General features: G+C 34.6%; 2 pseudogenes; both read left to right on the top strand.

The window, feature by feature from the left end:
* The first annotated feature begins 1,761 nt into the window (after positions 1 to 1,761).
* Positions 1,762 to 17,113, top strand: LOC116566051 (annotated as a pseudogene).
* A 4,966-nt stretch (positions 17,114 to 22,079) lies between these two features.
* On the top strand, positions 22,080 to 22,595 carry LOC116565946 (annotated as a pseudogene).
* Positions 22,596 to 27,163: the final 4,568 nt, after the last annotated feature.

The following is a 27,163-nucleotide window of genomic DNA, read 5'->3' as shown; positions in this document are numbered from 1 at the left end:
TAACAAATTGGAATTGGGGTCTGAGGAAATTATCCAGGATTAGACAGAAAAAAAAAGGGAAAAACATGAAAGAGAGATCAAAGCACATAGATTATAGAGTGAGGAAGATTAACATTTGTCTCCTCCAAGTTTTGGATAATAGAATGAGTGGAACAAAAACAATATTTGAGGAAATAATGGCTGACATTTTTTCCCAGGGTTGTTGCAAGACATTACCTGCAATCCCAGAAATCCCGATGTAATTTCATCAAAGTAAATAGAAAGAAAGCTATACCTAGATGCGTCACAGTGAACTGAGAGACATGAAAGATAAAGAGAACTTAATCATGTACATATTATATTGATAATTGATTGCTTTTTAACCTAATTGAATAATATCTTTCACGTGTGGAGGAAAGATTACTGTCAATATTAGAATTGTATGACCAGTACATCTCAAAGAATATGGACAAGGTTAAGACCTTTTATTAGGATACAAAAACTTCTGCTTTTGAGTATCTAATACATTACATACTTATTAACAATTATGAAAAATAATTTTAAGGCAGAAGATAAAGGAGATTGAACTTGTAAGAGGCAAAGAGAAATAGTAAGCGATGATATTGATAAACTTTGTGAACCTAAACAACTGATTGTGTAAGACCACAATAACAATATTTTTCATAATTATTTAATTATGTGTGAATAAATCAAAATATCTGATAACAATGTGATTAAATGGATGAAGGGGCAGACAGCTTTAAAAAATTCCAGTGTTGTTATAATTTTATAGGCACTCTGTGGAAAGTAAATATATAAAATATCTTTATATCCTTTTGAGTTTAGTATACATGGAAAATTATCTAAAATCAACCCCAAATAAATACAATAGGGAGATGTCTTCAAAAGTGTCATTAAAACACCCGAGAGAAGGCGACAAAGAAAAAATAAAAACAATGACATAAGCCAGACGCCCAAAATAGAATAGTAGAAATTTGTGCAGATATATTAGTTGCAATAACGGGCTTATGCTCTCCAGTGCAAAAGATATTTTTCAGACAGTTTAAAAAGGAAATCTGCCAATATAGTTTTTACATTAGGTACACTTGAAATATAAGGACACAAAAATAGATTTTAAAATAAAATTTAGTGTAGGCATATTAGTTTTAGACAAAAACTTAAAATCTATTAGTAGATAAGTGCAGAACTCATTTAACCAGAATTATATAAATATTTAAACTTGAATTCATCTCTAACATGGTTTTAAAACATATGAAAAATTAACTATAAATGGCAATTCTGCCATTATTCACAGAGATTTTTAAACTATATTCAGTAATTGGTAGATCACACTGACAAAAGGGTGACAGGTGCATGAATGTTCATTTTATAACCTTTTTCTTTATTGAAAGCAGAATTTTAAGAGGCTATTTACTAAAAAAAAATCTCTGAAATATTGACATAGCCAGCACATTTCATTAAAAAGCCAGCTACAAAGTTAATGCCGATGTAGAGTCTGATTGAAATTATGTTCTTTCTTCTACTTGGAATACTCTATCTTTTCCTCTTCACCTAGCTAAATTATACTCATCTGAGTTCTCAGTTTCATCAGAGAAGCCTTTTCAAGGTCTTGGATTTGGTTTAGTACTCAAGTTTAACTGGGGCGAGGGGACACAGGGGCTCAGCTCCCTCCCCTGCAATCACCAAAGCTGTAACCAGGGGACGGGTCGGGTAGCAGGGGCTCAGCTCCCACCCCGTCATTGCTGAAGATCTAAACGGAGGATGGGAGCAGAGCTGTGGGGGTGTTCTAAAGATGCTCCCAGTTTCCCCGATTCCATGTGCCCAGGTCTTTGGCCTCTCTTGCCCCAGGAATGGGGGAAGGGGTCGTGGAGGTGCAGTGAGCTTACCATTCAAGTGAATATCGTGGACCCAAAGAGGTTTGCAGAGAGCAATTTATTAGGCAGAGAAAGAAAAAGAGAAGGAGAGAGAGCTCCCATGCTGCCGTGGGAGGGGATCCAAGGGCGGAATCCCCAAAGGTAAGGCCCAGTGGGATTTTAACCCAGGAGTTATTCCTGCCCCATGCATGTTCTTGTTCAATGACAGGAGTGCTTCCAAACTTCTGCTGGAGTGATTGATCTTCAGCTCTGATACTGGATTGGCTGCTTGCTCGGCAACTGGAGGCCCTTCCTCCCAGAGTTTTCTAGAGCTTTTTAAACAAAGGAGCTCACTTGGAATTTCTGCTCATTCCCACACTCGGGAAAGTCAAAGAGCACTAGATTTCCAGATGGGGAGGTGGATGGAAGCTTGGCACTGGGAATTTCCTGCCTTTGAAACCACACGCCTTGTGGACTCGGTTTTCCTTAACACAGTCCCTCACAAATACTTGCTTTCATCACACCCTGTAATACTTCAATAACGACGCTCAATGAACTTGTGGTTATTTGTTTAATGTATTTTTCCGATAGATCAAAAACATGAAGCCAGAAGCATGTCATTCTTTTTCTCTACAGTTCTAACACAGTGCTAGCCTTATCATACTAGTGACGGATTATTAATTGTATATGTAAAAGAGGGAAGGAAGAAAAGGAGGGGTGTATTCTCTATTAGCTTTGCTGAATGGGGACTCCAGAGAATATCCTGGCATTACTTTGAGACCTATGGGGATTCTAGCGTATTGGAAGAGTAGGAGTGTTGCTGGAAATGCAGACGCCTAATGCTCTTTCAGGAAGCTGACACCAGACAGAAGAAATGATGCCTGCTATATTATGACAGGACTTACTGAAGAGCCACTATGAGATGCCACTTAATATACATCCATAAATGATTGGGTTAAGGGAGGTCACTTTGGAAGGGGCAGAGTCCCTGAAATAAATACAAGTATACAAAGTAGTAAAATAAATAAATAAGGATTATTACTGTCCCATTCATCCAAATTTTTAAACCCAGGCATAAGCACACATAGACTACAATATAAAACACAACAGTCATTTGCAGTACTCAGGGCATAAAGTAGTTGCCATCCAGATTACCATGATTTTTTTTTGTGTGTGCGACATGAGAAGAGCCTTTGGATATACAGAAACTAACTTCAGAATTGGCTATGTCACAAGTGGTTAGAAAGTAAAGCCTCAAACAAACAAAAACTGCTGAGCTTAATAAAAGCACAGAAACTACAGAAGATGGGGAGAGGCACATCTGCTCCAGAAGGAATTTTCAATGAACAGCAAGAAAAAGAAAAAAGCTTTACCCTGAAGATTTTTAAACCTGGCAGAGAATAAACACAACCATTAGCCAAGTTCACAGCTGTAACCTTGGGGAGCTGAACTGGAACACGGAACAGTTGCCACCTGCACAGCTGAAGAAAGACTAATAGCAGGAACTTAACATCAGATCGGTGATTTCTTGGCTGCAGAAAAGGTGGCATCTTTCATAAAGCAAGCTGTTTTCCTGCTTTTAGTGACTTCAATTCTACTGAAGATTGTTGTTTTATAATGGAGAAAAACCCTTACTGGCAACATTGCCTATATACTGATCTGTCATAAAAAAGTCTAACAGATGCTTGTGCCCAGTCTCCCCTGTGACAGAACATTCATTGTGGGTAATGTTTGCAGCACATTCTGCCTATGAGAAGCTACCAGTGATGCACTTCTTCCAAACAGCAAGCATTGTGTGCCAAATATCTGGCACATCTCTGAAGATTGTTAATCCACCACCTTTCATAAAGTAAAATTCACATTTAATAATTTACAGAATAAGGAACAAAAACAAGAAAATAAATTGCACACTTCTTTTCCTTGGCAAGCAACTAGATTGCAGTATTGCAATTAGACTTTTCCCCAATATTAATTTGTTATTTTTTTTTGAGAAAACAGTTGTCTTGTAGAAGTTACTGTATTCCTTTCTTGAAAAATTATTTCCCCATGAGTAAGTTTTGATTATACGTTTTTGGCAAGAAACTGTTGGTGAACTGTCTGTTATTGTATTGCATTGTGAGGAATGTGACATCAGGTTACCCCGCTATTGTTGATGCCACGTTTAATCACTTGGTTAAAGTGGTGACTGCGAGATTTACATATCTCTTTATTGTAAAGATACATTTCTCTTTGTGATAAGTAAGAAGGGTGTCATGAAAGGCACAGTTTAAACAATTGAGTATGGGGTTGAGACTGAGGTAGAGAGGTGTATTAGACAACTGTATAATAATCCGTGAAAGAAATTATCAGAGTCTAAAAAAGTGGTGGTGGGTGGAATTGGGTAGAGAGAAAGAATTCCAGAAATGTTAAAGTGGCTGAATCAACAGGACCTGGAGAGTGGCTAGATATATGGGATAGGTCAAGATTTAAAGAATGTGGAAAGGAGTGTAGGCTAAGTACTAGGTTCTGGATCGCAAGATGAAAATAGAGGATCTCTTTTGGATCTTCTGAGTATGAGATTTTCTGAGGAATTTCAAATGTAAACATCAGATAGACATCTGAAAGTAAAGGTGACTAAAATTTAAGAGAGGTTACTGTACACACTGTATATTTGCTTTACTTCCTTTTCTGTCTTTTCTGATAGATTCCATTTCATGTTAATGGGTGATTTAGTCTGTTTTTGCAACTCACGTGTATATATATTTACAAAGTTTATATTAAATAGCTATGAAAAGAGAGCTCACTAATTTCCTTTGACAACCCATTGAACTAGCTCCATTTATTATAAAATTACCATTACAATGGAAATACACTTTCAGTACCTGACACTTTTATTTTAAGTTCAGGGTTACATGGACAGGTTTCTTACACAAGTAAACTTGTGTCTTGGGGATTTGCTGTACAGATTATTTTATCACCCAGGTATTAAGCCTAGTACCCATTAGTTATTTTTCCTCATCCTGTCCTTCCACCCTTTGCTGGGCCCAATGTGTGTTATTCCCCTTTGTGTCCATGTGTTCTCATCATTTAGCTCCCACTTTTAAGTGAGAACGTGCAGTATTTGTTTTCTTTGTTCCTGTGTTAGTTTTCCTTTTTTGTTTAAGTCTTCTCAGCAAGACAGTTTACTTCTTTAGAAGGGTGCGGTGTATGGCTAGAACAATGGTGGCCACATACTTGAACAAGGGGAGAAGGGGTTCTTATGCCTGACAGGGGTTGTCCCTACTGCTTTGTCATCCCTTATTGGCTAGGGTTAGACCGCACAAGCTAGACTAATCCCGATTGGCTATTTTAAAAAGAGCAGGGGTCCAAGCTGGAATAGCAGAGTCAGTGTTTTGGCAGGAAGGTTATAGGCATGTTAGAGCAGGTAAATCAGATAGCCAGGGGTGATCAGGATGAGTCAGGATGGAGCCAGGGGCCAGAAGAACAGATGTGAACTACTGATTAGAATTGGTGGAGAAGGTTGTTTACTGGAATTACAAGGAAATTAAACTTTAAAATAAGGAATTAAAGAATAGGAGAGTTGAACATACTGACATACTGATTCTTTGAAGAGAAACTTGGAGTTCACTATAACAATCCCCCATCTTGAATTTTTAGTTTTCTTTTCTCTTGAAATTTTCTTAACATGTATGGCTTAGTTGTTCTGTTTGTTTTTCTAAAAGAAGTAATCTATCTGAATAGGGTGGTGGAGAGGTTGGGGATATTTTAGTAAGAGTTAGTGTCTAGTAAGACTAGTGTCTACTAGCCTCTGTGCAAGTCCTCGAATGCATGTTATAACACAACATGTAACAAGAAGCATAATTATCACAGTTGCTAGAGAGGTAAGAATTGAAGTTATAGTTTCTTTCCATTGACTGAATCACCTTTTGAGCCAATTTGAAATAGGATTATTGATGCCAGAATTTCTTAGCTAGCTTATTTGGTAAAGCAATAGGTCTTTGGAGGACTTTCATTATGCTCCCATTGGGAACAGCATTGTTTGGAATAAAGGTATAACATTGGGTTTTAATCATAACACAAACACTACCTTTCTCTGGTAATATTACATCTAGGGCTATTCTATTTTCTTAGGACATTTGGCTAGTGGATCCTAATTGTTTAGCTATTCCTTGACAGTAGTTTTAGTATAGTTAATAAACCACTGTTAGTTTTCTAAGGATAATGTCCTCCAGCTCCATTTATGTACCTGCAAAGGACATGATCTCGTTTTTTTTTTATGGTGGCCTAATATTCTATCATGTGTATGTACCACAGTTTCTCTCTCCAGTCCATCACTGACGAGTGCTTAGGTTAATTCCATGTCTTTGCTATTGTGAATAGTGCTGAAATGAACATAGGCATGCTTGTTACCTGACACTTTAAATGTTTGGTTGTGTTTCTACCATTTCATTATCTTCTTAGATAAAGCTATGCATACATGTTTATCACATTTTACACAAATAGAAAAATGTGCTGTTCTTATTGACATCTGCATTGCAAGAATCAAAATCAAATGGGCATTTTATCTATTGTCTTATATCTCTTATTCGGTGGATGTTTCACAAAGTTAATTCTAACAAAATGGCAAAACTTCTAAAAGATATGATTCATTTTATGTAAACAAAGCTTGGAAAACACAACTGAGGAAAGACGTTTGTTTTCTGATAGCAGAGATAGTTCAAATAATGTGTTAATTATTATTAATTTTGGGACTTAAATTGCAACCTAATCCATGAGCTATTAAAACTCAGAACTTGTGTACTTAGAAACTTGCAATTAAATGGGGGCCTTTTTGTTTTATTTGTACAATTTTCATCCCAATTAATTTATTCTAGGGTCCTATGATTTAATATTCTTTTAACTTCAGAATTAAGTGTTCTGTGTTGTTCAACAAATTTGTAATCTCACTAAAAGTATAAATCTGGAATTTTACTATTTGTAGAAACAGTTTAATCACATTGTATATGTTGAAGTAGTTTGGAGTAACCTATTGACCACTTAACATTATCTTATTTAATTGTCATTACAATTTTTTCAGATAAGCAGTGTAATCCTATATCAGAGACAAAGAAATTGAGACATACGATGTCGCAGTAACTTACATATTTGCATAAAAACAGTCAATCAGTAAGAAACAAAACAAAGCAAACCTCGGTAGGTCTGCCTCAATTTAAAGCCTGGACTATTCCAGTTCCACCAACTGTCTTTAGTATGCTCTACCTTAAGAAATTTACTTATCAGATGGGTCCTATGATATGTGTTTGGACACATATCCAACAGCCAACTCTCCTCAGAAATCTCTAAGACAGTCCTACTTGTAGGGTAATGTCACATTCAGCTTTCTACTAATAGTTAATCTCAGTCTTGTGCTTTATCATTAATGTTCCTCTGATTTTTACATTCCGCGTTAGACTACGCATCAAAATAATATGTAGAGCTTTAAAAAAAATAGATGTTCCTTTCTCACTTGTAACTATGTAAGGGGTGTGTGTGTGTGTGTGTGTGTGTGTATCTTATATATAAGTAAGATATTTTTCTTATACTAAAACATATCACATTTGTTTTAATGTAAGGATAGTGTCTTGAAGTACTTAGTAATAAAATTACTTAATTTCTCAAATTTGAGCCATATTTCACTACATTTGGGCAACATTTGTGCTTAAGGAAGATATAATCTGTTTGGTTCATTATTTAGATTGTATCTTCCTCTTTGTAGTTTTCATCTGTGACATCTCCAGTTGCAGGTGTTGTGCAAACTTCTTGTCATCCCCAATGTCTGTTGCTACCCTGGAACCTACGAGCTTCCAGTATCAGAAAGATCAGTGGTAGATTAAGACAGAATGGGAGAGGGTCTTTAAACCAATAGACTAAGAGCATAGATTTTTCTCATTTATCCCCAAGTTTAAGCAACTATCTTAAGTAGCTGGCTTATGCTACAGTCAACGGATATAATGTATAACATATTTGGAGTTATTTATTATTATTAATACAACCCTATAAGAAGTAGGAAAGAATGAAAAGAAAAAGAAGAATGTACTTATCAATAATTTATTGATGATCTCAACAGAAGTTGACAAAAATTCCACCATCAGTTGGGAAGAGGTTTTTTAGGAAATTTAGAGAAATGCAGGGGTCTAGTTAAGATGATTGCGAAGGTATAATTTTTTTTTTTTTTTGGCAAGCACATGATTTATAAATGTCAGTTTCACTCTATATTATCAAGAACATAATTAATATTTGTATTAATATTCATTCAAGTAACACCCCGTATCTCTGTATCTAGTTAAGTTAGAAAGTAACTATTGTCTCACATCCAGAATAATTTCAGTTTACAGATAGTAGCTACTAAATTATGTTCTCATTGTAAAATAATGATACATAAGAAACATGCATGAGAAAACGTAAAAGAAGAATAAGGAATCCAAGGTAATAGTTTGTTAAGTAAATTCTTATCATTTTAGTTTGGAATTTAAATATAAATGCTTAAAAATCTGACCGTTCCCTCAGCTCTACGATTAGCCACTCTATTTTCCTCCTAAGTCAGCAGATGCTTGTGTCTCAAACAGGAGGCCGCTGCTTGTAAAAAGTGCCAGAAAGACAGAACACTAGGTCATCCATGTTCCCCACTAAACATGCCTTTATTTCGCTTGTTTCCAAATGAGGCAAAGTGGGAAGTAACTATGGAATAATAGATTGGATTTATGGGCATACGGTAGTGGTCTATAAATCATTATAAATCACTTGTCTCTTCATAAAGCCAATATGTTAGGTAGAAATGAGCTAAGGACGGGGTTACATAGGAAAATCTTTTCAAGTTACGTGCAGTAAGAAAGTCAAGCCGTTGATCTTTCACAATGGCATGGAATTCTGGCTGAAAGAAATGAGGGCTTCTTTTTTGCCTCAGTATTTTCTTGCAAAACAGGGAGATATCATTCCAATTTGTTGCAGTAGGCAAAATTAAATTGGTAAGAATTATTTCTTGGACTCTGTTTCTATTTTATCTGCTACTGAATCATTTAATTGTAGAAAGTTTATTTTATACTTAATCAGATTTTAGCTCCTAGATTATTGGGCTTTAAACTTTTAAGAGTTCTTATTTTTTCCCCTTATTAAAAACTGTGGCATGTTACCAGCACACTACATAAAAGAGGGCCACAGCAGTGCTCTCCCTGGAAAATTTTATTTGAAGCAAGTGGTAGGCATAATAAAATATTTCCACAAGCTTAGAAAAGTTTCAGCAATACACAGAACAAGTTTACCGTGATTGTGCATCTGGATTCAGTTATGGTACCCTCCAACTAAAGGCATTCTCTCCACCTTAAAGCATTCATAAATTTCATGAGAAAAACTATACTTCAATGACTATTGCTCAGTTACCATACAAATAGAGAAGATGTTTTTTTCTTCCTTTTTGTCATTATAGAATTACTTGATGAATGCTGTAATACATAGCATTTAGCAAATTTGAAGGATTTTTTTTACATGTTTACTAACAGTTCCCTTTAGTCTCCGGGTAGAATCTACTCAGTTACATCTCTTTCAATCCTATTCATTATTGACAGCCAGATTTCTGGCTGGTGACTATGCTGCCCCTTCCATTGTTATTATGATGGAAAGCCTGTGGTTAGGTGATAGAGGGGGTTAGCTGTGAAATGTAACCCAGTACAGGACACTTAAGTTTGTTAGATGTGCTGCTTTGGTCTTTTGACAGTTGTTCTGGGAGTAAATAACATCTGCCATACAATTGGCTGGCAAAACTCATTTGTAGTATAATTAAACAGCCATCATTTTGTTAGAGCGTAAACAGGAAGATAAATAGTCCATGAATTAGCAAGTGCAACATCATTTGACAGCTTATAGCTAGACAGGCATAATATAGACTTTACACATATACAGAGTGTCTTGGCCAAGACAGCTAACAAAAGCAAAAGCAAAATCAGGATCTAGAATTTTCAAACTAGAGGGGAGAGTGTTTGAATTGCCTTTGCAATCTTACTTTTTCCGTATTTTGAGCCTCTTCCTTGATCTAGCATGGTGGCTGCTCTAGGTGATCTTCACCTTTAAGTTATATTTTAAAGGTTTTTATCTTTGGCATTTTCTTTTCTGGAATTGTTACTACCATTTTGTCTTTAGAGCTAAAACAGAAACCAGACGTCAACCCAAGTTAGGTATTAGACAAAGGTATTTATCTTCCTCCCAGGTGTCTAGTGAAGTGCTTTAATTTATGAAGAGGTCAGAAAGGAAGAAAAAACTTATGGAAATGTATACTTTATTTTTGTGCTCTCTCCCAAATAGCTGAGAGGAGTGCCTCTGAATAACAGGTTATTTAATGAAAGCTTTCAATTCACTATCAATTCTGTTTTATAAAGAACTGATTATACAGTGAAGAAGTTCTATCCTTTGCTGCTGTTCCTTCCTCCCTTCTGTCCTTGCCTTTGGACTGGTTTGCTGGACACTAAGAGTGTTGCTTTCAGAAGGGCAAGAGAATAAAATGGATACAATCTTTTTTTTTTTTTTAATTTTACTTTAAGTTCTGGAGTACATGTACAGATCTTGCAGGATTGTTACATAGGTATACACCTGCCATGGTGGTTTGCTGCCTCCATCCCCATGTCACCTACATTAGGTATTTCTCCTAATGTCACCCCTCTCCAGTCTCCCCACCCCCTGCTATCCCTTCCCTAGCCCCCTCCAACCCCCTAACAAATCTTACTGTGTGATGTTCCCCTCCCTGTGTCCATTTGTTTTCATTGTGCTACACCCACTTATGAGTGAGAACATGTGGCATTTGGTTTTCTGTTCTTGTGTCAGTTTGCTGAGAATGATGGTTTCCAGATTCATCCATGTCCCTGCAAAGGACGTGAACTCAATAGATACGATCTTCAGAGTATGGTTAGGAAGGAACAGTAAGCCGATTGTCCATGAATTTTGTAACCATATTGTCTCTATACATGGTTACTGAGCTCCATTTAAATGTAGTTACACAAATCTTTATATCACTAAGTGTTTTGCAAGTGAGAAGAGGAACTATTTTATTTATAGAATAGAATATAGTCGGTAGTCAATAAAAATATATGTTGAATAAAATAAATAAGTTAAATAATTTATTACAAGTTGCTTGAAATACTATTACTGCATCGAAGATGAGATCTATGAAATTTAATGATTGTTAGCAATTAAATAAAACTATTTTATTTTCATTGTTAGGCTTTCCATCTCATGTATCACTACTGTTGATACTTATTGAGTGAGCACTTCTGCCTAATGTGTTATATAAATATTCCATTAATCTATGCAAAGATTTATTGTTTTAATTTTGTTTCAGATAAAAATGTTATATTTTCAATTTCCATTATTAGTATTGATCAGATTGAGCTGCTCTATGCTGCAGTAACCAATAGTCTTAAAGATTCACTGGCTTCATAGAATTAAGTTTGTTTTCTGTTTATGATCAATTTCTATTGTAAGATATTTGAGGGTTTGGTTCACTTAGACTTTCGGAAAGTGGGCGGAGAATGACACCACCACCTCGCACTATGTCATCTGGAGCATAAAAACCCAAAACCACAGTTTGTAGGGGAGGAGTGAAAGAGCTGGAGTGTCATGAACCAGATTTTTTATGCTTTGGCTGCAAAATGGCCCAGGTGACTTCCACTCACAGCCCATTGACCAAAAACCTGCCATATAGCTCTGACTAATTTCAGGGGTGGGGAAGGTGGTGATGAAACAGATGGAATGTGATGAGCACCGCTCCCCCGATACACTAAGCAAAGTATGTGCCTTCTGAAACCAGATTAGAAAACACAGTTGACATTGCTTAACAAAAATTGAAATTCTAAATTCAGAAGTTTACACTACAGTAGAACTTGAAACACATCAAAAGGCATTATAGAAGAAAAATTAACATACATTATCACAAAGTAGAATTTATCAAGATTGTTTCAACATTTGAAATTGATCAATATGATCCACCAAAGAATAGAATAACAAAGAATAATCACAGTGCCATACTAATAAATCTATGAAAAGCATCTGAAAAAATGTTAACAGTATCTTAATGATTAAAAATTGTTAGCAAACAACCACATCAAAAAGTGGGTGAAGGATATGAGCAGACACTTCTCTAAAAAAGACACTAATGTGGCCAGCAAACGTGAAGGAAAGCTCATCAACACGGGTCATTAGAGAAATGCAAATCAAAACCACAATGAGATACCATCTCACTCCAGTTAGAATAGCGATCTTTAAAAAGGAAACCACAGATACTGGAGAGAATATGGAGAAATAACACTTTTACATTTTTGGTGGGGGTATAAATTAGTTCAACCATTCTGGAAGACAATGTGGCAATTCCTTAAGGATCTAGAACCATTAATAATATTTGACCTGCCAATCTCATTACAGGGCTTATAGCTAAAGTATTATAAATCATTTTACTATAAAGACACATGCACAAGTATGTTTATTGTGGTACTGTTCACAATAGCAAAGACTTGGAACCATCCCAAATGCCCATCAATGATACGCTGGATAAAGAAAATGTGGCACATATACACCACAGAATAATATGCAGCCATTAAAAAGGATGAGTTCATGTCCTTTGCAGGGACATGGATGAAGCTCGAAACCAGCATTCTCAGCAAACTAACGCAGGAACAGAAAACCAAACACCGGATGTTCTCACTTACAAGTGGATGTTGAACAATAAGAACACATGGAACACAGGGAGGGGAACATTACACATGGAAGCCTGTTTTGGGGGGTGAGGAGTTAGGAGAGGAATAGCATTACGAGAAATACCTAATGTAGATGATGGGCTGACTGGTGCAGCAAACCACCATGGCATGTGTATACCTTGGTAACAAACCTACACATTCTGCACATGTAACCCAGAACTTAAAGTATAATTTTAAACAAATAATAAAAATAAATTGTTAGCAAATTATAACTAGAAGGCAACTTCCTCAACTTGATGAAGGGAATCTACAAAAATAACAACTGACATCACATTTAATAAAAAAAATTAAATGCTTTAACCCAAGATTGGTAAAAATATAGATATGCCCTCTTTTACTACTTATATTTAACACCATGCTATAAGAAGAGTCATGATCAGCACATGAAGGCAATAAAAAATTACAAAAGAAATAAAGTTTGGAAAGTAAAAGCAAAAATGTTTTTATTTGCAGACAATATGATTATGTGAAAAAACCTAGATGCCAAAAAACACTAAAACATAAATTTGGTAAGGTTGCAAGATACAAAATCAATGTACAAATGTCCTTTGCATTCCTGCATACTAGCAAAAAATAGTTGGAACATAAAATTCTAAAAAGATGCCATCAAGAACATAATACTGTACTTAGGCATAAAATCTAAAATATCTACAAAATCTATACAGTGAACACTACAAAAAATGGTAAATGCAATTAAAGATCTAACAATGAGATATACCAAGTTCATGAATTAGAAGACTTGATTTTATGAAGATTTGTCTGTCATTGAATTCACCTGTAAACTCAAGGCAACTTGACTTGAAATTCTAACACTATTTTGAAAATTGTTTCTGAAGTTTATAGAAATGCAAAAAACTTAGAATAGCCACAGACTTGAATAACAGAACAAGGTTGCATTACTTTAACTGCACAAATTTTAACTACAAAGTAACAGCACCTGATATAAATAGACAATAGGATCAATAGAACAAAACAGAGATTCCATACATGGGCAAGAAACCAAGGTAATTCAATTAAGAAAGGAAAAGAGTTTCAATAGCTAGTGCTGGAATAACCGGTATCCAAATGTAAAGACCAAAACTATATTTCTAAAACAAAACATAAGAATACTTTTATGAATTTGGAGTAGGTAAAGACATTTTAGAAAAGATACAAAAAATACCATAGAAAAGTGATAACATGGATTCCACTCAAAATAAATACTTCTATTCATCAAACACATTGTTAAAACAATGAAAAGTCAAGACACATTTGAAGAAATATTTGCAGTATGTATTTTGAAGTATTTGTAATCGGTATATGAAAATTACCACAATATATGAAAACTTACTTTTTCAATAGTAAGTCAGATAATCCCAAATAAATTTATAAGAAATTTTGTAAAGGAAGGTATACAAATCTCAGTAAGTCCATAAATATGTCTTCAATATAAATAGTATCAAGAAAATGCAATTTATTCCCCACTATAAGATACTTTCCCATACCAACTACAGTGTCTGAAATTCAAAAGACTGACAGTCATAAATTATGATGATGGTGTATAACAATACTTCAGTGGTTGTGAGTAATACAAAATAGACCAACCACTCTGGGCAATTCTTTATCAGTTTCTTAAGATAAACATACGTCCAAATTGTGGGGTGGAGAGTTCTGTGGATGTCTACTAAGTCCACTTGGTCCAGAGCTGAGTTCAAGTCTTGAATATTGTTAATTGTCTGTCTCATTGATCTGTCTAATATTGACAATGAGGTGTTAAATTCTCCCATTATTATTTTGTGTGAGTCTAAGTCTCTTTGTAGGTCTCTAAGAACTTGCTTTATGAATCTGGGTGCTCCTGTATTGAGTGCATGTATACTTAGGATAGTTAGCTCTTCTTTTTGCATTGATCCCTTTACCATTATGTAATGCCCTTCTTTGTCTCTTTTGATCTTTGTTGGTTTAAAGATTGTTTTATCAGAGATTAGGTTTGCAACCCCCGGTTTGTTTCTTTTTTTTTTTTTTTTTCTTTTTTGCTTCCCATTTGCTTGGTAAATATTTTCCATCCCTTTATTTTGAGCTTATGTGTGTCCTTGCACATGAGATGGGTCTACTGAATACAGCATACTGATGCGTCTTGATTCCTCATCCAATTTGCTAGTCTCTGTCTTCTAATTTGGGCATTAGCCTGTTACATTTAAGGTTAATATTGTTATGTGTGAATTTGATCCTGTCATTTGATGCTAATTGGTTATTTTGGTATGTTTTTGCAGTGACTGGTACTGGTTGTTCCTTTCCATGCTTAATATTTCCTTCAGGAGCTCTTGTAAGGCAGGCCTCGTGGTGGCAAAATCTCTCAGCATTAAGGGTTGTTGCATTGCAAAAATATTATTTTGAGTGAATGAAGCCAGAATGAATACACTTTCTATGACTCTATTCATATGAAATTCAAAAGAAGATAAAACATATATATTGATTGAAGTCAGTACAGTGGTTGCCTGTCTGTCATATTTTGATCAGGATTAACTGTAGGAGTGAATACATTCTTTTTTTTTTTTTTTTTTTTTTTTTGAGATGGAGTTTCGCTCTTGCTACCCAGGCTGGAGTGCAATGGCGTGATCTCGGCTCGCTGCAACCTCCGCCTCCTGGGTTCAGGCAATTCTCCTGCCTCAGCCTCCTGAGTAGCTGGGATTACAGCTACACACCACCATGCCCAGCTCATTTTTTGTATTTTTAGTAGAGATGGGATTTCACCATGTTGACCAGGATGGTCTCAATCTCTTGATCTCGTAATCCACCCGCGTCGGCCTCCCAAAGTGCTGGGATTACAAGGCGTGAGCCACCACGCCCGGCATGAATACATTCTTTAAAGCTCATTGAACTGAACTCAAAAGATCTATGCATTTCACTGTATATAAATCTTATTTGAATAAAGACACTAATATAGGAAATGTGTCTATCTATATCTATATGTATACATCTATACTTACCTCAAATAGTTTATTTTTCTTTTTCTTTAAAAAAAAGTGTAATAGAGTAAATAGTTTGCTGGCAAACAGAAAAACAAAACAAGCAAACAAACAAAAACCCAAAAACATCCCTGGGCATTTTTGAGATTAATGACAAGCACAATAAACTGTTAAAACAACAATAACAACATGACATGAAGGATAAAAGTAATATTACATCACAATCTACTGGTGCAACTGTCAATATGAGAACCATTTCTTTGGTTAATTTCTGTGTTAATTTTTACATTACTAATCATTGTACTGCTATAGCTAAGTCAACTATATATCAGTTTACGTAGTATTGCTCAAAAGATGTAAAAATAACAAGCTCTATGATTACCTAAAAGCAAGCTTTTTTAAAAATAAAGGAAGAAAGCAATACGTTCCAAATGAATGGCACAGGGCAAACCACACATAGCAAACATATTTAGACAGAGTATCAGGTTCCCATCAATTTCTCTTATAAAGCTAAAATGCTTGAGGAAGGTATTGAGAAAACCCTCCCTCCCTCTAAACTTTTAGCTTCTACATGGTTGTATCAGATGTTACCATTGGTATAAAGGATAAATGCTTTCAGGCAAAAGTAAAAATCTATCTACAAAGCAATATAGCACAATCTGTAGTGACTTTTGTAGAAAGCTGTCTTCTTTAGTGGTAATATTATTTAGTACATAACCAGAATAGACTAAATTGAAACAATATTTCTGATACAGTAGCAATCTTTTCATATACTCTTATTAAATATTACAAAATTCCCCAAAATACATAAATATTCCTTGTACCATGCATTATGCACAAGGAATAATTCCTTGGGGCTGCCTGATAAAGTTGTGGCTACTATTTTAACAATTAAACATTGTGCCTCAAAAGTTCTGCCATCTGTACATAGTGAATGGGCACAATGGTGAGGGCTCCTGAAAGATGGCAAGCTACCTCTAAAGTGAAATGCTTGTTTGTGGTGGAGTGTATCCAAATTAAAGAGTGGGGAATATAACTTTCAACAGTGAAGTCAAAATGGATGTAAGTAAGATTGAGGAATTTCTTGAGTAAGTCTTATGCCCTCCCAAGTACTTAAAGCTGTCACCAAAACACGCAGAAGCAAATATTGCTAAAATGGACATCATTGCCAAATTCTCTGCATATATCAAGAATTCAAGGCCAGAGGCTAATGAAGCAGGGAGACATTTCTCCTGAAAACCCTGCCAAAATTGGATGAATATCTGAATTCTCCTCTCAGTGATGAAATTGATGAAAATAGTATGGAGGACATTAAGTTTCTACAGGTAAATTTCTGAATGGCAATGAAATGACATTAGCTGATTGCAACCTGCTGGCCAAACTGCATATTATCAAGGTGGCAGCCAAAAAATATCACAACTTTGATATTCCAAAAGAAATGACTGGCATCTGGAGATACCTAATTAATGCATACTATAGGGACGAGTTCACCAATACCTGTCCCATTGATAACGAGGTTGAAATAGCATATAATGATGTAGCCAAAAGACTCACCAAGTAAAATTGTGTTTATCAAAGAGATGTCTTCATGTCTTCCCTTAAAAAAGTGCTTTTCCTAACAGGCTACTCCTCTTCTTCTAGAGTGGAAATTGTATTTGCACGAACATGGAGTTATTAAAGATTAGAATCAAGGATAGACAAGTATAGTAATTATCTTAAAATATATACTCCTAAACAGTATTATTTTAAAATCCTTTCATTCCTCTAAATGTTTGAGGAAGGCAGGTCTATTGTGATGTTGATAATGACAGAATTATTTTTCTCTCTAGAAAGACAGATAATACTTTACCAGGGAAGTTAGTCAAATGAAATGGAAATTGGTAAAAGGTCAGAAACTAGCTAGTAAAATGGATGATCCAACAACATGCTTTAACCCTATTGTATGTTTGTGGAAAGAGCATAGCTTAAAATCTTGAGAAATTTGGGACATAAAGTTTTCATGGTAGACAAATTATGCAGTGTGTAAATTGACATAATGGAAATAATCTGATTGTATTTTTACAATTAACAAATCTATTTCCTTTCATTTAAACACTTTTATTGTTCTACTTCAATGAGGAGATTAGAGTCTGAATGAAAAGTCTGTTTTCCAGGGGATTCTGGGAAATTTTGGTATTTGACAATTGGAAAGCTCTCTTCTATTCTAGTTGATAAAACTTCTCTTTTTTGATGCAGATGCAGATTTTCTATACAGTTCCGTTGTCGTCTTTTCTAGGACTGTTCACTTTTGTGATAAAATTAAATAAGCCTTTATCTCTTGATAATTTTGGCTTTCATAGTTGATCTTTAAATTCTTGAGCAATCTGTATACAATTAAGAGATTTCTGACATTTACTCTTACACTAAGTGGATCAACTCTAGGATTTAGGAATGGTAAGTTGACTTCTATTGTGTTTTGAATCTCTCCAGAGTTGTGTGTAGACAGCATTTATTTCTGTGCACTTAAACCCATTTAGAAAATATCTACAAAGTAAAAATCAAGAGGAAATACAAATGTATTTTTAATAAATATTTTGATACAAATTTCATTTAATGATTCACCAATTTCTTACATTAATTTGAATTAAGTATTTAATTCAAAAAGAGAGGAGCATTCATTATTGATACATGTGGGCTTTTAAAAACTCCATCCTTTATAAATAGTCAAGGTTTGGGCCACACAAACTATACTTTTATCATGGAAAAATTTCAACTCCTGAAGCCATAATGTTGAATAGAATGGAGTATTTTTTTTTTTTTAGAATTTCTTGAACAGGCAAATGAAAGCTTACTATAGAATACATGCATTTTCTTTCTCTTTGGAACATCGACACCAGTATATTGCTGGCAGCTATTGTATTAAAAAAAGAAAGTATATTTTCACTATCATAAAGGATTATTTTCCCCCTCATAAAAATAAATAACAACTTGAGATATTTATGTGGATATATATAATTTCTGAAGTGAAAAGATAGATTCTTCTTTCCAAGCAATTGTGATCATATTTTATTCTATTCGTGATAAAGGCAGTGAGGCATTTGTTTTGGGGAATGTCCAAAATATCTATGATTTTACTTTTCCAGCCAAGACAATTTTGCTTTTCTGGCATGTACTAATCAATATGCAAAACATTTTGAAATTTTAAATATTATTCCACATCACAGTAACTTATTCTAGTTCAAAAAGATTTGGAGGGCCAGTATTCCTCTCATAATCCTATATTTAATGGGTGAACATAAAGTGTTTTTCCCCTCATAAGAACATAACATAACAGAAAACATAGGTTTGTTGGAGAAATAGAAATAAATGATATAAAGTTACCAACAGATAACAAAATGACATAAGTACCAAGAATTTCTAACTAGTATATAGGTGATTTAATATTTATATCTGTACATTCAATGGCTAGACTATTGATAAAGTGGTCATTGGCCATCTGCAAAATCAAACCATAAAATAAATAACATTTTAAATTGTCTGCCATGGGGATCAAAGTCTTGTATGTATCATCCTTTGATTTAACACTTTAGAGTATCACCATAGTATAATGAAAAATCTAAAAACTTTTGAATCAGATAACTTTATAATATAGTGTGTCCATTGACATTTTTTTTGGAGTCCATGTCATCTTGAAATTTATAATATTTCTCATGTATGTAACAACTTGGCATAATAAATTTACCTCATTTCAAAACATTTACCTTTAGTATAAAAATAAAAATAAATTATCAATATAAAAACATGCTTGATACTTAGGCCCTAAAACATTGGACAAATTTCCCGGCATCATAGAACTTACAAGTAGTTGAGATAAAGGTGGAGAACAAACACAGGAGCTAATTAATTAGCTAGCTCTTACCTTGAAAATGAAGTGCAGAACTCTGGGAGAATGATGTATTCAACAAACAAGTTTTGAAATTGCAAAAAAAAAAAAAAAAAAAAAAAAAAATAAATTGGGCAGAATTAAAATGCTCAGTAGAGAGAGTCAGGATGGGCAGGCCAGGGTAGCAGTTCATTGCAGTAAATGGTTGTTAAACAAGGAAAAAATACACAGCGATAGAAAATAGCATAATGGGCCAAAACTAGAAGGGCAGAAGTTGAGGCAAGAAAAACTAGACTTCTTTCACAATTTTACCTAGGGTTGACCTTATATCCTGGGTTTCAAAACAAATCATTTGTGTCCATAGTATTATGCAGATGTAAATGAAATATGTGTTTACTAACTAAAGCCAGTGGTATAGGTTGTTCAGTATTAACCTAGTTTATAATTTTGAAAATAGATAAGGTCTTTATAAACATGCAAAAACTGAATGTTACTTAGTTCTGCTTTCTGACTTTTGATAATCCAAGGAAGCATCCTCATTAAGACTGAGCTATCCAAGAAGACACATTTTCCGAAGAACAAACCTACTTAGAGGGAGAGTAGATTTTAGGCTATTGCCTAATTTCCTTCAGTTAATTTTTGGCAGATAATTTTATTTTAAAGAGTAAATTCTACTGAATTACTTGTACTCTACACAAAGATGGACCATAAAACACAATGCTTATTTAGGCAGACTTCACCCTACTGGCAGCATTGTAACTCAATCTATCCATTTGTAAAACTTGAACCACCGCTGACAGAATGTGGGGTGGGAGGGGGGAAGAAAGTTAAAAAGTATTCAGGTGGTAGAATAATACTGGCATTAAATAGTTATAATAGTTACAAGTCATTCAACCAACCACTAATGCTATTAGATGGCATGGATTTTTTGAGTATTTACGTATGTCAAACATTGTGCTCAGTTCTTCATATTTATATCACACAATTTTCACCATATTTTTGTAAGATAACCATCATTTCCATTTTACTTCTTCAGCCATTAATGCTCAGATGGCATAAACAAAATACTCAGAGCCACAGAGATGGAGTTTGAATTCAGTTTTTTCTAACTCCAAGTTAAATATTCAGAAGTATCCTTTGATTTTATAATTTAAGATTTTTCCTTTTTGAAACATCATTTGATGAGATAGAAAGCATTGGAAATAAGAAATATATCAGTCTATATGGTGGTGCTTTCTTCTGCTTAAAGCCATTTGCTATAGCCCTCATAGATCTCACCCCACTCCAGTATTTCCTATGTGTCTTTAGTAATCCATTATTTCCTATTTGTGTAGTACCCCGCATGCTCAGGGTGTTATAAAAGCTTGAAAAGTAACGAACATGTGCTGTCTTTGTTCAGGGATTTTATGTTATAAATTTATTTTCATTTATTCTACACATGGTTGTAGTTTGTCCTCCAAAATGAGATTGATATTATTACAGAAAGATGACTGAGTCGTATTATGATAGAGATTAATTTCTCTGACCTAGTTGATTAGAAGTTTTCTGCAGTCTCTTAACAGGACAACTCCTTTCTATAGCATTTGTATTTTTGTGTTTAATTGTTCTTAATATAAAATTGATAAATTGATACATCATTTTACTTCCATGGCATGTCATAAAGCTATTTTTTAAAACTATTTTGTTTATTATGTCTTGAGTAAAATAATTCTTAAAATGATTTAAAGGATTTAGATCTCCCTCCTAAAATATCAACAAAATTAATTTTCCAAGTAATAAATAAATGAATAAAATCCCCCAGCAGCAGCAAATAATTGGGCAAGGAATAAAATCTAGGTTTTGAGGCAGAGCTGAGGAATATAGCATGACTTGGTTCACAGAGCTTACCCTCTCCCTTGAAGTAGAATTGATGAGAACAAAATCTTGAACCTTCTCAGAAACATTCCAAAACTGCAAGGAAAGAAACATAATTTATTTTTGTATTTTTATCTCTACCCCTGTTTCACTGAAGAGTGATGAAAATGGTTACTATGCAGAAATGTGTGAAACATGGCAAGAAAATAGGGAGAGAAGCAAGCATCCAGTGCCCTCCTGTTCCAAGAGAAAAGCCAGACCAATAGCTATCCACCCCCTCCTAGCATTTGAATAGGATAAGAGCCCTCTCCCTCCCCAGTGGAGTGAGTATTGGGGTGTTTAACAGTACCTCAGAAATAACAGTATATCTCATGTAAAGCACAAAATTTTCTCAGATAAACATCTACCTGCATCATGCCCTCAAACTAGGGGAAAAGGAATAGAAAGCAGCCATATTTGTTTTCGAACTGAAGTTAAAAAAAAAAAAAATCCAAACAGTCATCAGATGTAGTAGGAAGTCAAGAATGTAGTTACACTAAATTAGAAAATATAGCTTCTCAAGCATGAGAAGAATGAATGAAAATTGCATAGTTGACTTGGAAATGTTCTATCAATTAATGATAATGAGAACATTGTTAAAGTAAAAGAAAATAAATGAAATGAAGTTAGGGATGTACCATTATAACAACAACAACAACAACAAAGCCCAGTCCAGAAGAAAATATAACTTAGGAAAAAGGAAAACTCACTTTATGTACATTAAAAGTATGGGGTGAAGAAGAGGCTGGTCTTCAAATGACAGCGACACAATATGACAGCCACCATGGGCTTGGGAGTAAAAGTCCCTCGCAATTTCTGACTACTGGAAGAACTCAAAGAAGACCAGAAAGAAGTAGGAGATGGAACAGTTAGCTGGGGTCTAGAAGATGATGAAGACGTGACCCTTACAAAATGAACAGGGATGATAATTAGGCCTCTAAGAACAATTTATGAAAACTGAATATATAGCCTTAAAATAGAATGTGGACCTAAATACCCAGAAGCACCCCCCTTTCTAAGATTTGTAACAAAAATTAACATGAATGAATTTAATAGTTCTAATGGAGTGGTTGACCCAAGAGCCATATCAGTGCTAGCAAAATGGAAGAATTCATATAGCATCAAAGTTGTCCTGCAAGAGCTTCAGAGCCTAATGATATCTAAATAAAATATGAAACTCCCTCAGCCACCTGAAAGACAGTGTTACAGCAATTAATCAAAAAGAAAGCCCACAGGCCCTTCCCCTTCCCCCAATTCGAATTAAGCAGTCTTCATTTTCCACAGTAGTAAAGTTCCAAAATACGTCTTGTAGACATCAGAGTACTGCAACGGAAGCCCCCATTCAAAGGAAATATATCTTAAGATACTGTAAATGACACTAACTTCTTGTCCATTTGAAATATGTAAGTTGTGCTATAACAAATCATCCTGTCAAGTGTAATCACTGTCCACAAGTTCAACTTGTGGGATCAAGAAAGTCTATTTAAATTGATTCCCATCATAACTGGTGGGACACATCTAATGCAACTGTGAAAAGACACATCACACAATCACCTTGCTGCTGATTACACAGCCTGGGGTCTCTGCCTTCTACCCTTACCCTCCTGCCTCCCACCCTCCCTGCAACAACAGCACTCTAACCTGGGAGCTTATCAAAATAGATGTGAAAGTTTCAAGTCGCAGCCTGCGGGACTACTGCTGGGCATGGGGGGTGCCTCGCCTTTTTACCCCTGGTTTCTTTAAGCCTTAAATGATACCCCTTCCAAACTGTCAGCCTGTCCCCATGCTCCTCCACTCCTGCCCTTGGCTGAAACATGGATTGTAACCCTTGCACTCCCCTCTGAGTTTGGCCTTTGGTGAGGAATTCAGGGCTTTCCCCACATCTTCTCTCTCCTACCTTTATTGAGGTGTGCTGCTTTGTCTACCCTCCTCCTCAAATTCCTTTTGCACAGTCACCAACCAACACCTTCTGTGACACTTCCTTGCTTTGGTCAGAAACCATGAGGTAAGGTTGGAAAGAATCTGTGACCTCCCTTGTTTAGTTTCGGAACCATATTTATTCACTCTCCACTGGCCTGTGAAATGAATACTGAGTCCTCTGTCCTACCACCCTCTGCTGTCATCAGCTGATACATTGCTTTTAGCTCAGGTTTTGATAAGGTGAAAAGAATAGTCACCAGGGTTACTCAGACCTGCCAGCTCTCAGAGTCCTTGGTTGTTGAACTCATAGAAAGACCTGATGAAGACACACGTGATCCCTCTGAATTGTTTTACTTTCCTGTAGTTGCTTTTACTTTTAAAAGTTGAAGAAGTTTTAAACAGGGCTTTCATTTGGTCATCCTTGCAATCCACTGGGGTCTAGTTTGGAATCTGACAACTGGAACACAAAGAACCTTGAATCTGGTGCATGCTTTGGTTTTGGTGCTGCTACTGCTTCTCAAGATCCTCAGCAGGAATTAAAGAACCCAATGTGCACAGCAGATCCCCAAAATTGGAGGGCTTGACCTCCCGGCAAATTGCTTTGTCTTTCCACTTTCTGTTAAGGACCACTAAATGCTGAAATGTGGATGCATACCGAAATAAAAGTAATTCCTTGTGCACTAAAAAAAAAAAAAAAAGAGTATCATTCAAGAAAACTTTTTCTCAAGAAAAAAATTATTTGATGTAAATATCAACATAGTTTATAGAGGATTGATTGCCTAAAAGAAACACATTTTAGGAAAAATTATTAAAGAAGTTAACAACATCAAGAAACTATAAGTTGGATTATTATAGGAAGAAGTTTTGAGATAAGCCTACCTAGGACGTATTTTTAAAACATGATCTTAAAATAATTCTAATAAAAGATACATTTCAGTATTCCACACTTTGTATCCCTGGATCAGCAATTTACCAACAGAAGGAAACTTATAGTGGGTAAAAAAGAAAATTATAGTGGGTAGAAATGTTAAATAAAATAAGTAGTCCCTGAAATAATTAATTACTAGATTTAAAAATAAAAAAATCCTACCATGATCCAGAAAAATTTGACAGTGAATGTTGCAAATCAAAACATATTCTCTTTACATTATTGAATCTTTAAGAAATGTTTTTTAAAAGGCTTGTTCTTCAGATATTTAGAAAGGTGAACTGAGGTAGGGTGAGAGGTATTAGAAGTCTAGTCTTTTACCTTCTACTTCTCTACAGCAATATTTTAGACAAGGGGTTAACAATCTACAGGTTTTAAAAAGAAAAGCATGACCCACTCTTTATAGCCAGTTGAGATGTCATCTGTATATCTGACTCACTGTCTGTACACACACACACACACACACACACACACACACACACACACACACACGACTCCAGAAAAACATATCAATGATACTTTTCCACTTCCTGGGTTTGTGATTTCAGGTTGTGTTCATTTACTTCCTTCCTTGTATTCGTCTATCTCATTTACATCTCTTATCAGTCGCCTTCATTACTAAGAAGACTTAACCTTTTGCTAAAAACACATAAAGTGACTTTTTTTCTAATAAACAAAAATCTTCACCATTTGATTGTAACAATTTCACTATACTTTTCTATTATAGGGTCCTTTTATAGCATGTTTTGTTAATAAAACAAATCTCTTTAAATGTATGTAACATTTCAACTATATTCTTTTATGGTAGATGGCATTTATTAGTTCTCTTTGTGTTACTTAAAATGTCTGGCACATAGAGGTACTTGATATACGATTTTTTAGTAAATAAATTCATGAATGAGTGAATGAAATGATAACAAACTTAAGCCACAATATATACTTTCCCTTTTACTTTGGTCTTTGGTATAGGTTTGGGCAAAATACAAACTTAATAAAACAAGTAATAAAGTTTTGAATTTTAAAAACTATAACACCAGCTTTTAAGAAATTGTTAATCACAAAATTTTCTTCATATTTGTGGGTATACCTATTCAAATGTGAAGGTTAAGACACCATCATTTTCATTCTTCCAAAGACATCTGGCCACAGTTTTATATAACTATCCTTCTGATAACACATTAATGAATTAGGCCTATCTTTCATGTGTTTATCATACAATATAATATTACTTTATTTTGGCTAATACTGATTTCGTGGTTGTCATGTTTCTCAGGCTTTCATGTATTCTAACTTGCACAATTTGTGATCTTTCAAAAGTTAGCTGTACATGCACACTCTCCTCTCATCAGCACAAAATCATCATGTGTCTTTTCTAGCACTTGCACTGCAGAAAAAAGGCCTGGTTTGACTACAATAGAGACAACAGTGAGGCTCAAAGGTTGAAAACAAAAGATTCTGCAAAAATTAAAAGAAAAGCTGCTAAAGGGCATGACAGCTCTTTTTGTTATTTTCTGGGCTGTAATTTATGAAATCAGTTTTCATTTTGAAAGTTCCTTAATTTTCTCCCACTTCTGTCTAAGATATAACACACATGAATATTGAAAACAGCCTCTCAAAATGGTTCAATCAGGTGGTATTTGTAATGAAGCTGCAGGCTATCGCTTGAATTTCTTAGTAACCATCTTCACAATCTATATTTAGCTGCAGAAAACTATTTGTAATAGTTCCCTAAGCTCAGTTCACTAAAATGGATGCAACAAATTGTTTTCAGAATTAGATATTCTCTCTGATTCCTAGTTATAAATGCCTTGCTTATAGCAAATTTCCAATCCTCTATGCTTCAGTTCCTATATAGCTCTCTGGGTAGATAACTCTCTTTGCAGGCTCAAGTGTCCTTAGCAAGGGGTAGAAACCATCATCATTTATTTTTGGTATTAAAACAAATGCTTTTAAACTTTTTGTATTACTAAATGTGGGAGGGGCTCCAAGGGAGAAGAATAGAGGAAAAGGAGAGAGGAGAGGACAGGAGAGAAAGATTATGTTAAGGAAATCATCTATTTATAATTTACAAAGTCTCGTTGACAGTACCTATTGACAACTGTAATATGCAGTTTCCTTCATCATTATATTAACTATTATATTAATATATTTTATTGAAGTAAACTGCCCTTGTATATCTTTATCAATATCAGTATAAAATTATTTTGAAATACTGATTTTAACTGCCTTCCATTTGATTATATATATAAACATATATATAAGTATATATATATATCTTCTACATGAGCCTTATATATAGGTTTATATGTATAAGTATATATATAAACATGGCATATATATAAACATGCCATGTTTATATATATAAGTATATATATAAACACGTTTATATATATACTTATATATATATATATATATATTTTAATGTAATTATCCTGTAGTTTTATTTCAGGTGGTCTTGAAATAAACAGACTTTGGTCTTCTGTCATTATTAGTTATATTGTGTAGCTTGACATCATTTTTTATATTCTGAATCAGTGTGTCTGGCCTGGAAATTACATGTTTCTTAAATTTAACCAAAATTTTTCAATTTTATCCTTTAGTCTTTATTTTTTAGTAATATCTCTTTTCCCCCAAAACAGGCCATTTCATTTATAATGCCAAAAGTAATTTTAGAGAGTTGTACTTTATTACCTAATATTTTTCCAATTTGTTCTCTATCAATTTTAACAACATACTCTTAGTCCTATTTTAGATTGTTTGATTATGAGAGGTTTGAATTATTTTCAGCATGCATATAACTATTAGTATTCCATAAGTACCAGAGACACATATTAAAAGAGGCTTGGAAACAAGGTGCTGTCTCAAGATGTGGAATGTCAAGGCTCACGTAGAAGTTACAGGCTGCTTTAAGAACCTCTTTTCATCGCTTCCATCTGCCATCATTATTCACTTGTTTGTCTTTTCAAAGTCAAAAGAAGGTAGCTTTTTCTCTGAAAATAATTTCTGAA

Source organism: Sapajus apella, unplaced genomic scaffold (assembly GCF_009761245.1).
Source record: "Sapajus apella isolate SASKATOON/1434 unplaced genomic scaffold, GSC_monkey_1.0 scaffold42, whole genome shotgun sequence".
NCBI lineage: Eukaryota > Metazoa > Chordata > Mammalia > Primates > Cebidae > Sapajus > Sapajus apella.
This window is presented reverse-complemented; position numbering and strand designations above follow the sequence as displayed.